At 47.4% G+C, this 10,699-nt stretch overlaps 8 non-coding genes and 1 pseudogene across 8 annotated transcripts; all 9 read left to right on the top strand.

Moving 5' to 3' along the window:
• Window positions 1-682: 682 nt before the first annotated feature.
• On the top strand, window positions 683-883 carry LOC147154597 (U2 spliceosomal RNA; annotated as a pseudogene).
• A 389-nt stretch (window positions 884-1,272) lies between these two features.
• LOC147154596 (U1 spliceosomal RNA) lies at window positions 1,273-1,437 on the top strand. The gene has a single exon (XR_015093342.1). It is a non-coding gene; the product is annotated as a U1 spliceosomal RNA (small nuclear RNA).
• A 324-nt stretch (window positions 1,438-1,761) lies between these two features.
• On the top strand, window positions 1,762-1,953 carry LOC147154595 (U2 spliceosomal RNA). The gene has a single exon (XR_015093253.1). It is a non-coding gene; the product is annotated as a U2 spliceosomal RNA (small nuclear RNA).
• Window positions 1,954-2,342: 389 nt separating this feature from the next.
• On the top strand, window positions 2,343-2,507 carry LOC147154594 (U1 spliceosomal RNA). Its single transcript, XR_015093146.1, has one exon. It is a non-coding gene; the product is annotated as a U1 spliceosomal RNA (small nuclear RNA).
• A 324-nt stretch (window positions 2,508-2,831) lies between these two features.
• On the top strand, window positions 2,832-3,023 carry LOC147154593 (U2 spliceosomal RNA). The gene has a single exon (XR_015093264.1). It is a non-coding gene; the product is annotated as a U2 spliceosomal RNA (small nuclear RNA).
• A 389-nt stretch (window positions 3,024-3,412) lies between these two features.
• LOC147154592 (U1 spliceosomal RNA) lies at window positions 3,413-3,577 on the top strand. The gene has a single exon (XR_015093335.1). It is a non-coding gene; the product is annotated as a U1 spliceosomal RNA (small nuclear RNA).
• Window positions 3,578-3,901: 324 nt separating this feature from the next.
• Window positions 3,902-4,093, top strand: LOC147154591 (U2 spliceosomal RNA). The gene has a single exon (XR_015093246.1). It is a non-coding gene; the product is annotated as a U2 spliceosomal RNA (small nuclear RNA).
• Window positions 4,094-4,482: 389 nt separating this feature from the next.
• LOC147154590 (U1 spliceosomal RNA) lies at window positions 4,483-4,647 on the top strand. The gene has a single exon (XR_015093197.1). It is a non-coding gene; the product is annotated as a U1 spliceosomal RNA (small nuclear RNA).
• A 5,564-nt stretch (window positions 4,648-10,211) lies between these two features.
• LOC147154589 (U2 spliceosomal RNA) lies at window positions 10,212-10,405 on the top strand. The gene has a single exon (XR_015093343.1). It is a non-coding gene; the product is annotated as a U2 spliceosomal RNA (small nuclear RNA).
• Window positions 10,406-10,699: the final 294 nt, after the last annotated feature.

Below are 10,699 nucleotides of genomic sequence, written 5' to 3'. Positions count from 1 at the left end.
CAGGGCCGTTATGCACTCCCGAGGAATGTCAGCGCACTCAACCTGCCCCCGACCTGGTTGTGGCGCCCAGGAATCGGTGAGGCACCTCCTCTGGGAGTGCAGTGCTGCCGTAGACCTGTGGGCAACAGCCGGCCACCTGAGAAAATTCCCGGACTTGCCAGCAAGGGAGAACCTAAATGCACAATACGTGCTCTACGGGGTGAGCCAAGCCAAGTGTTCCCGAGAGGAGTTTGCGAAAGACTGGCTCACTCTTGCCGCCATCAAAGACGCCATGTGGACCTCCAGAAACTTGCTGGTAAGGAGGCACAGGCAGACCCCCCCCGTGGCTGTGCTCCGAATGGCTGCAGAGACCATCGAAGCTGCACGCGGCAGGCCAAGGACACAGCCACCAAGAAGCGTCGCCTGTGCCCGCCCGGAGGAGGGAACCGGAGCTACACTGTGAAGGTCTCGGCAGCGACGGCCTGGCTCTCCAGGAGGGAAGGAGCAAAAAGGGCTACCCGGCAGGTCCTGGACAAGCGCTTTTTGAGAGGGTGGGATGAAGTCCCAATTAGTAATGCAGTGCTACGCTCCTGCACAATAGATATGAATGTTTTTTCATTTTTCATTTTTTATTTTGTTTTTATTTTTACATGTCATATTTGAGACAAAATGAATGCTCCATATTGGAGAAATGTGATTTGTAATTGATTGAAAAGTGACAATAAAAACATGAAAAAGAAAAAAAAAAAATCTGTTCTTATCAGTTTAATATCTGATATGTCTCCAATCAGGAGACTTCATATTAAATTGCTTTTTTGAACAGGGAGATGGGATTCAGAGCTTGCTTTGCCCATTCCGCGCATCATCCTGGTATTGCAGTATTTCCAGGAGCGGTGCACCACCTCCGCTGGTCAACGAAAATGCTAATCTAGACAGAGAAAACGGGCTGTGGCAATACTCACGTGCGCACAAGTAGGTGTGGCGGAAGCAACCATGTCGTCAAATTGGGAAGCAGGCGACGTAGCCGACACACATCTACTCTGCTGTCCACCAACCCGGTGAGTCGAACCCGTTCCAGAGGCTTGACACTTGAGCTCATTCAGCTATTGCATGCTCCGCAGTTGTGCCTGTGACCTCCTCTAACGCCCTGTGCGAAGTACACACGCCGTTCTAATCCACTGAGAGAAACTGGCCCATCATGCTGGGCCAGGCATTCGCCAGTGTACGAATGGCACAGTCATTCAAGAGGGTGAGTGGAAAAAAGCAAGACCCCGTGTCCAGGCTGAGGTAGGCATACTTACCTGGCAGGGGTGACACCATGATCAAGAATGTGGTTCACCCAGGGCGAGGTGCAGCCATTGCACTGGCGGCTGCATTGACCCTTGCGAATTCTCCAAATGTGGGAATCTCGACTGCATAATTTCTGATAGTGGGGAACTGCGTTCGCGCTCTTCCCTGGCTTGTATGTCAAAAATTAAGAGCGATAGTCTTGAAACCAATCAACACAAATGAGCAAGACTTGACTATGGTCTTCTGGCTTTCTTCACAAGTCTGGCCGGGACCGCAGCAGGCGCTTGGTCTTTCATCCTGCAGGAAGACTGCAAAAGTTGTTGGACTGCAGCTGCTTATGTGAAGGCTTGTGAATAATGAATGGTTAAGTCAGCAGACAAGGTTTCCTCCGTCTCAGTGTCCATAAGAGCAGCGCTGCTTGGTGTAACATGACCGACTGTGAGAGTGGGTAGACTGAGAAGCCTGTACTTGAGTCCGTCAGTTATCCTCTTCATCGCTTCTCGGCCTTTTGGCTAAGATCAAGTGTAGTATCTGTTCTTATCAGTTTAATATCTGATATGTCTCCTATCAGGAGACTTCATATTAAATTGCTTTTTTGAACAGGGAGATGGGATTCAGAGCTTCCTTTGCCCATTCCGCGCATCATCCTGGTATTGCAGTATATCCAGGAGCGGTGCACCACCTCCGCTGGTCAACGAAAATGCTAATCTAGACAGAGAAAACGGGCTGTGGCAATACTCACGTGCGCACAAGTAGGTGTGGCGGAAGCAACCATGTCGTCAAATTGGGAAGCAGGCGACGTAGCCGACACACATCTACTCTGCTGTCCACCAATCCGGTGAGTCGAACCCGTTCCAGAGGCTTGACACTTGAGCTCATTCAGCTATTGCATGCTCCGCAGTTGTGCCTGTGACCTCCTCTAATGCCCTGTGCGAAGTACACACGCCGTTCTAATCCACTGAGAGAAACTGGCCCATCATGCTGGGCCAGGCATTCGCCAGTGTACGAATAGCACAGTCATCCAAGAGGGTGAGTGGAAAAAAGCAAGACCCCGTGCACAGGCTGAGGAAGGCATACTTACCTGGCAGGGGTGACACCATGATCAAGAATGTGGTTCACCCAGGGCGAGGTGCAGCCATTGCACTGGCGGCTGCATTGACCATTGCGAATTCTCCAAATGTGGGAATCTCGACTGCATAATTTCTGATAGTGGGGAACTGCGTTCGCGCTCTTCCCTGGCTTGTATGTCAATAATTAAGAGCGATAGTCTTGAAACCAATTAACACAAATGAGCAAGACTTGACTATGGTCTTCTGGCTTTCTTCACAAGTCTGGCCGGGACCGCAGCAGGCGCTTGGCCTTTCATCCTGCAGGAAGACTGCAAAAGTTGTTGGACTGCAGCTGCTTATGTGAAGGCTTGTGAATAATGAATGGTTAAGTCAGCAGACAAGGTTTCCTCCGTCTCAGTGTCCATAAGAGCAACGCTGCTTGGTGTAACATAACCGACTGTGAGAGTGGGTAGACCGAGAAGCCTGTACTTGAGTCCGTCAGTTATCCTCTTCATCGCTTCTCGGCCTTTTGGCTAAGATCAAGTGTAGTATCTGTTCTTATCAGTTTAATATCTGATATGTCTCCTATCTGGAGACTTCATATTAAATTGCTTTTTTGAACAGGGAGATGGGATTCAGAGCTTGCTTTGCCCATTCCGCGCATCATCTTGTTATTGCAGTGTTTCCAGGAGCGGTGCACCACCTCCGCTGGTCAACGAAAATGCTAATCTAGACAGAGAAAACGGGCTGTGGCAATACTCACGTGCGCACAAGTAGGTGTGGCGGAAGCAACCATGTCGTCAAATTGGGAAGCAGGCGACGTAGCCGACACACATCTACTCTGCTGTCCACCAACCCGGTGAGTCGAACCCGTTCCAGAGGCTTGACACTTGAGCTCATTCAGCTATTGCATGCTCCGCAGTTGTGCCTGTGACCTCCTCTAACGCCCTGTGCGAAGTACACACGCCGTTCTAATCCACTGAGAGAAACTGGCCCATCATGCTGGGCCAGGCATTCGCCAGTGTACGAATGGCACAGTCATTCAAGAGGGTGAGTGGAAAAAAGCAAGACCCCGTGTCCAGGCTGAGGTAGGCATACTTACCTGGCAGGGGTGACACCATGATCAAGAATGTGGTTCACCCAGGGCGAGGTGCAGCCATTGCACTGGCGGCTGCATTGACCCTTGCGAATTCTCCAAATGTGGGAATCTCGACTGCATAATTTCTGATAGTGGGGAACTGCGTTCGCGCTCTTCCCTGGCTTGTATGTCAAAAATTAAGAGCGATAGTCTTGAAACCAATTAACACAAATGAGCAAGACTTGACTATGGTCTTCTGGCTTTCTTCACAAGTCTGGCCGGGACCGCAGCAGGCGCTTGGTCTTTCATCCTGCAGGAAGACTGCAAAAGTTGTTGGACTGCAGCTGCTTATGTGAAGGCTTGTGAATAATGAATGGTTAAGTCAGCAGACCAGGTTTCCTCCGTCTCAGTGTCCATAAGAGCAGCGCTGCTTGGTGTAACATGACCGACTGTGAGAGTGGGTAGACTGAGAAGCCTGTACTTGAGTCCGTCAGTTATCCTCTTCATCGCTTCTCGGCCTTTTGGCTAAGATCAAGTGTAGTATCTGTTCTTATCAGTTTAATATCTGATATGTCTCCTATCAGGAGACTTCATATTAAATTGCTTTTTTGAACAGGGAGATGGGATTCAGAGCTTGCTTTGCCCATTCCGCGCATGATCCTGGTATTGCAGTATATCCAGGAGCGGTGCACCACCTCCGCTGGTCAACGAAAATGCTAATCTAGACAGAGAAAACGGGCTGTGGCAATACTCACGTGCGCACAAGTAGGTGTGGCGGAAGCAACCATGTCGTCAAATTGGGAAGCAGGCGACGTTGCCGACACACATCTACTCTGCTGTCCACCAACCCGGTGAGTCGAACCCGTTCCAGAGGCTTGACACTTGAGCTCATTCAGCTATTGCATGCTCCGCAGTTGTGCCTGTGACCTCCTCTAACGCCCTGTGCGAAGTACACACGCCGTTCTAATCCACTGAGAGAAACTGGCCCATCATGCTGGGCCAGGCATTCGCCAGTGTACGAATGGCACAGTCATCCAAGAGGGTGAGTGGAAAAAAGCAAGACCCCGTGCCCAGGCTGAGGAAGGCATACTTACCTGGCAGGGGTGACACCATGATCAAGAATGTGGTTCACCCAGGGCGAGTTGCAGCCATTGCACTTGCGGCTGCATTGACCATTGCGAATTCTCCAAATGTGGGAATCTCAACTGCATAATTTCTGATAGTGGGGAACTGCGTTCGCGCTCTTCCCTGGCTTGTATGTCATTAATTAAGAGCGATGGTCTTGAAACCAATTAACACAAATGAGCAAGACTTGACTATGGTCTTCTGGCTTTCTTCACAAGTCTGGCCGGGACCGCAGCAGGCGCTTGGTCTTTCATCCTGCAGGAAGACTGCAAAAGTTGTTGGACTGCAGCTGCTTATGTGAAGGCTTGTGAATAATGAATGGTTAAGTCAGCAGACAAGGTTTCCTCCGTCTCAGTGTCCATAAGAGTAGCGCTGCTTGGTGTAACATGACCGACTGTGAGAGTTGGTAGACCGAGAAGCCTGTACTTGAGTCCGTCAGTTATCCTCTTCATCGCTTCTCGGCCTTTTGGCTAAGACTGCGATCGCCTCTGTTGAGAGATTATTCTATGCCTGTTGTGGCTGTGAATCTAACTCAATTGCAGGGGTATTGATATTTTGTTGTTTAAACTTTGTGTTATAGGAGAACGGCAAAGGTGAGTGTACTGTTTTTTTGTTCGTGAGAAGTTGTGACCAAGTGGTTGTCTCCGACATGTCGGCTACATATGCCGGCATGCGGAGGCACCACAGTGTTCGATTTATGTTTCGGGAAAGGGATGGTGGTGAGCCTCTTTGGATGTCCAGGCTGGACTTCTCCAGAAAGCTTGTCCAACAAACCCTGAAATTTAAAGCTGAGGATTTAAATTGTATTATAACTTTGCCCTTTAGTAAGGGATTTGATGTGAGTTTCACCTCTGCTGTGAACCTTCGTGACTTTTGGACTCGTTTTGAAAATGTGAAAGCCCAGTTCTCTGTGTTCAATGTTGAAAAACTGACTGATAATGCTGCTAAAACAGTTATTGTCAGAATGTTTAATGAGACAGTGAATGCAGAAGACATTTGTTTTTGGCTGGGTAGATATTGCACGGTTAAAGGCCAGGCTGTGAAGGTGAGGGATGAAGACGGCATCTGGAACTGTGCCTGGCGGGTACCCATCCAACAATGGCAGGACCCCCAGGGCTTTCAGGGCCTGAAACATCTCCCACCAATGATAGTCTTGGGTGAAAACCGGGGCTACATACATTACCAGGGCCAGCCCAAGCTCTGCCGCAAGTGTGGTGAGCATGGACACCTGGCGGAAGCGTGTGAGAAAACAATTTGTAGGAAATGTAGAGTAATTGGGCATACTTTTGAAGAATGTACCAATGGCAGAAAGTGCAATCTTTGTGGGGAAACTAACCACCTCTACAGAAATTGTCCAAAATCATTTGCCAACAAACTGAAGGCTGGAAAAGAAATGGCACAAGGAAATGGAAATGAAGCTGACAAACAAATTGAATGTCCCAAAGAAAATTCAAATTTCCCTCCAAATCCTGTCATTGGTGGAGAGGGGACAGGTGAGGAGGGGCAAGGGGAGGCGAGCAGGCCGGCCCCACCAATCGAGAGCTCAGAGGAAAGTGAGATGCTGCAAGAAATGCCCACAAGCGAGTCAAGTGAAGTCAGTCCACATGAGGCTGACAGTGAAGACACCCAGATCACTTGTGCTCAAAATAATAAAAGGCTTGCATCTCAACGGTCCTCTGAGTCTCCCCTGTCCACGGAGAAGAGGGGAAGGCCCGGGAGCCCAGATAGCGAGGTGGGGGAGACCAGGGTCTTCCCCTCAGATTCACCAAATGAACTCTCCTTTTTAAACATAGTACTGCAATCAACGCCAAAAAGCAGAAACACTATGAATTTAAGGTTGCGTGAGCGATCACCACCTCAAGTGCCCCTGACAGACGACCAGTGTTTTAGCTCTGCCCCTTTTGCTGAGGTAAAGGAAGAAATACGCTCTCGAGAAATACCTTAGCGACTGCCTTGCTTTTTTTTTAAATAATGTTCTCTTAAAATTTTGTAACCCCATCTGTGTTTTTATTTTTTTATTTTTAATCATACCTATGACCCTCACCTTCTCAACTATTAATGTTAGAAGCGTGAAGTCAAAGATTAGAGCTCAGAGCGTTTTAACATTTCTAAAAACTTTTAAATCTGATCTGTTTTTAATCCAAGAATGTGGCATACCCTTTTTAAGAAATTACAAACAGTGGGAGGAAATGTGGCCACATCCATCACTATGGAGTGGCTCAAACGAAAATAGAAATGATGGAGTGGCCATTTTAATAAATAATCCTCAGATTGTTTTAAAGGGGAGCACAGTGGTGAGAGACGGACGAGCACTGTTAGCACATTTAACTTTTACAGAACGGGACTTTAGCCTTTTAAATATTTATGGTTCTAATGAAAAGCATGACAGGTATGATATTTTAGAGAATTTGCAGTCCCACATGCTAGGTCATAATCCACTAATTATTGGAGGTGATTTTAATTGTGTTTTAAATAGGAAGGATAGGAAGGGAGCTGGGGAGGATTTTAAAATTGACAAAACATCGGTTTTATTGCAAGACATGTGCCGCGTATTCAAATTAGAGGACTGCTTTAAAACCATACATCCAAGAGAGGAGGGCTTCACCTGGTTTAGTGGTGACGGCACCAGAGCCTCTCGCATAGATTACGTATTTACACGGGGTTGGACACAGATTGATGCTAGATTAACTCCTGTTTTTTTCTCAGATCACTTAATACTGTCTTGCACCCTTTCACTTTCTTCTGGCGTGACTATTGGAAGAGGTCTGTGGAAATTGAACTGCTCCCTGCTCGAGGACGAGACTTTGGTCTCTCAGTACAGGGAGCGGTACAAGGACTGGCAGACCCTTCAAGACCTTTACAAATCACGGGCACAATGGTGGGAAATGATGAAGGTAAGGACTCAGACTTTTTTTAAAAAAGCAGGAAGAGAGAAGAAAATCAAGGAAATGAAATGTATGCTGGGAATGCAAAAGAGACTGCAAAGGTATTTTAATCTGACACAAGAGGGGATCAATTTTAATGATGAAATTAAAGAGATCAAAAAAGAAATGAAAGCAATGGCAGATATTCAGAGCAAAGGGTTTTTATTAAGGAGCAGAGAGAAGGAAATAGAAGAAGGTGAAAAATGCACAAGGTACTTCTTTAAAAAAATTATGAGCAAGGGTGGGGGCATTTTTAAACTAAAAAAAGAAAACGGGACTATTACAGAAACAAATAATGAAATAATTGAAGCAGTGGAAACTTACTATCAAAAACTGTATGAGCGTAAAGATACCCAAGAGGAGATAATGGTAGAGGTTTTAAACTTCATTGAAAAAACAGTGACTGACAATGGGCCTTTAACACAGGATTTTACACCTGAAGAACTAAATACATGTGTAAAACAACTGAAGAAGGCAAAATCTCCGGGCGAGGATGGCCTCTGCTCGGAATTTTACCTGACTTTTTGGGACATTTTAGCACCAGACTTACTCACTGTTTTTAATGAACTGGACAAAACAAACCGACTACCAGACAGTTTTAGAAAAGGGATAGTCACTTTACTGCATAAGAAAGGAGACAAAACAGACCTGAACAACTGGCGTCCAATTACGCTTTTAAATGTTGATTGCAAACTTTTTAGCAAACTTTTAGCTATGCGTATGTCTGTGTTTTTAGAGGATTTGATCGACCCGGACCAAACCTGTGCCATCGCGGGGAGGAAGATCACGGACAGCCTCATGCTGATTCGCGACACCATCTGTTATGCGAGAGACAGAAATATGCGGCTAGTAGTCCTAAATTTAGACTTTGAGAAGGCTTTTGATCGGATCTCGCACCAGTACCTTTTTAGGCTACTGCAAAAATGGGGTTTCCCGGGAAGGTATCTAGAGTGGGTGGGCCTGCTGTACCGAGACACTACCAGCAAATTTGTGGTCAACGGGAACTTGACAAAAGCAGTGCAAATTAACTGCGGCGTCCGTCAGGGCTGTCCCTTATCTGCCCTCCTCTATGTTCTATGCATAGAACCGTTGGCACAGATTTTGAGAAGGGACAAAATGATCGAGGGGGTGAGTATTCCAGGGGGCGGGGGACTCACAACAAAGTGTGTTTTATATATGGACGATATTAACATCCTGTGTTCTGACATTTTATCCGTGACAAGGACCCTGGACTTGACTGACTGGTATGGAAGAGCGTCTGGCTCTAAACTCAACAGAGACAAGACCCAAGCACAGTTTTACGGACCGTGGACCGCGACACAGAAGACAGGACTGCCCCTGACGGAGATACAAACGGACCAGAAAATACTTGGGATTAAATTCAGTAAGGGAGGGGGAGGGGATACAAACTGGGGCGACGTGGTAGGGAAAGTGAGAAAAAAACTTGGCTTTTGGGGACTGAGAGAGTTGACTTTAGAGGGGAAGATTTTAATAATAAAAGCAGTAATTTTACCCTTGCTTTTATTAATCGGTTCAGTTTTTATCCCAAAAAGAAATGTGCTTTTAGATTTGGACCGTGCAATTTTTTACTTTATCTGGGGTTCTAAATGGGAAAGACTGAGGAGGGACACGATGAAAAAAACAAAAGAGAAGGGTGGAAAAGGCGTGCCGGACCTCCAGCTCTTTTTGGGCAGCAGATATGTGGCCCTCCATCTGCAAAATGCTCTGGGACCATCCAGCAATCCCAAAAGTCAAGCAATGACACGATTCTGGATGGGATCGTACCTCCGTAAATTAAAACTAATACCCAGCGATCAAAGACTTCCGGTGTCTTTTAATTTACCACCAGCACATTCTTTTATCCCAAAATTTTTAAGAAATTTTAAATTGGAAAATGAAGATTGTCACATTTTGAAAAATCACAAGTCTCTCATCTCTATTGTGCAGGAGCGGCAAACAGCGAGTCAAGTGCGCGGGCTTGCATTCGGCAAGCCCACAACGGTTTGGCGCAACGCCAACCATCCTGCCCTCCCAAACAGACTTCGGGACCTGTCGTGGATGGTGGCCCACGAGATTCTCCCAGTCAGGGCCGTTATGCACTCCCGAGGAATGTCAGCGCACTCAACCTGCCCCCGACCTGGTTGTGGCGCCCAGGAGTCGGTGAGGCACCTCCTCTGGGAGTGCAGTGCTGCCGTAGACCTGTGGGCAACAGCCGGCCACCTGAGAAAATTCCCGGACTTGCCAGCAAGGGAAGTCCTAAATGCACAATACGTGCTCTACGGGGTGAGCCAAGCCAAGTGTTCCCGAGAGGAGTTTGCGAAAGACTGGCTCACTCTTGCCGCCATCAAAGACGCCATGTGGACCTCCAGAAACTTGCTGGTAAGGAGGCACAGGCAGACCCCCCCCGTGGCTGTGCTCCGAATGGCTGCAGAGACCATCGAAGCTGCACGCGGCAGGCCAAGGACACAGCCACCAAGAAGCGTCGCCTGTGCCCGCCCGGAGGAGGGAACCGGAGCTACACTGTGAAGGTCTCGGCAGCGACGGCCTGGCTCTCCAGGAGGGAAGGAGCAAAAAGGGCTACCCGGCAGGTCCTGGACAAGCGCTTTTTGAGAGGGTGGGATGAAGTCCCAATTAGTAATGCAGTGCTACGCTCCTGCACAATAGATATGAATGTTTTTTCATTTTTCATTTTTTATTTTGTTTTTATTTTTACATGTCATATTTGAGACAAAATGAATGCTCCATATTGGAGAAATGTGATTTGTAATTGATTGAAAAGTGACAATAAAAACATGAAAAAGAAAAATCTGTTCTTATCAGTTTAATATCTGATATGTCTCCTATCTGGAGACTTCATATTAAATTGCTTTTTTGAACAGGGAGATGGGATTCAGAGCTTGCTTTGCCCATTCCGCGCATCATCTTGTTATTGCAGTATTTCCAGGAGCGGTGCACCACCTCCGCTGGTCAACGAAAATGCTAATCTAGACAGAGAAAACGGGCTGTGGCAATACTCACGTGCGCACAAGTAGGTGTGGCGGAAGCAACCATGTCGTCAAATTGGGAAGCAGGCGACGTAGCCGACACACATCTACTCTGCTGTCCACCAACCCGGTGAGTCGAACCCGTTCCAGAGGCTTGACACTTGAGCTCATTCAGCTATTGCATGCTCCGCAGTTGTGCCTGTGACCTCCTCTAACGCCCTGTGCGAAGTACACACGCCGTTCTAATCCACTGAGAGAAACTGGCCCATC

Source organism: Leptonotus elevatus, unplaced genomic scaffold, assembly GCF_054856555.1.
Source record: "Leptonotus elevatus isolate MCC_2025b unplaced genomic scaffold, RoL_Lele_1.0 HiC_scaffold_65, whole genome shotgun sequence".
Classification (NCBI taxonomy): domain Eukaryota; kingdom Metazoa; phylum Chordata; class Actinopteri; order Syngnathiformes; family Syngnathidae; genus Leptonotus; species Leptonotus elevatus.
The sequence above is the reverse complement of the archived record's forward strand: the minus strand, read 5'-3'. Positions and strand labels throughout refer to the sequence as shown.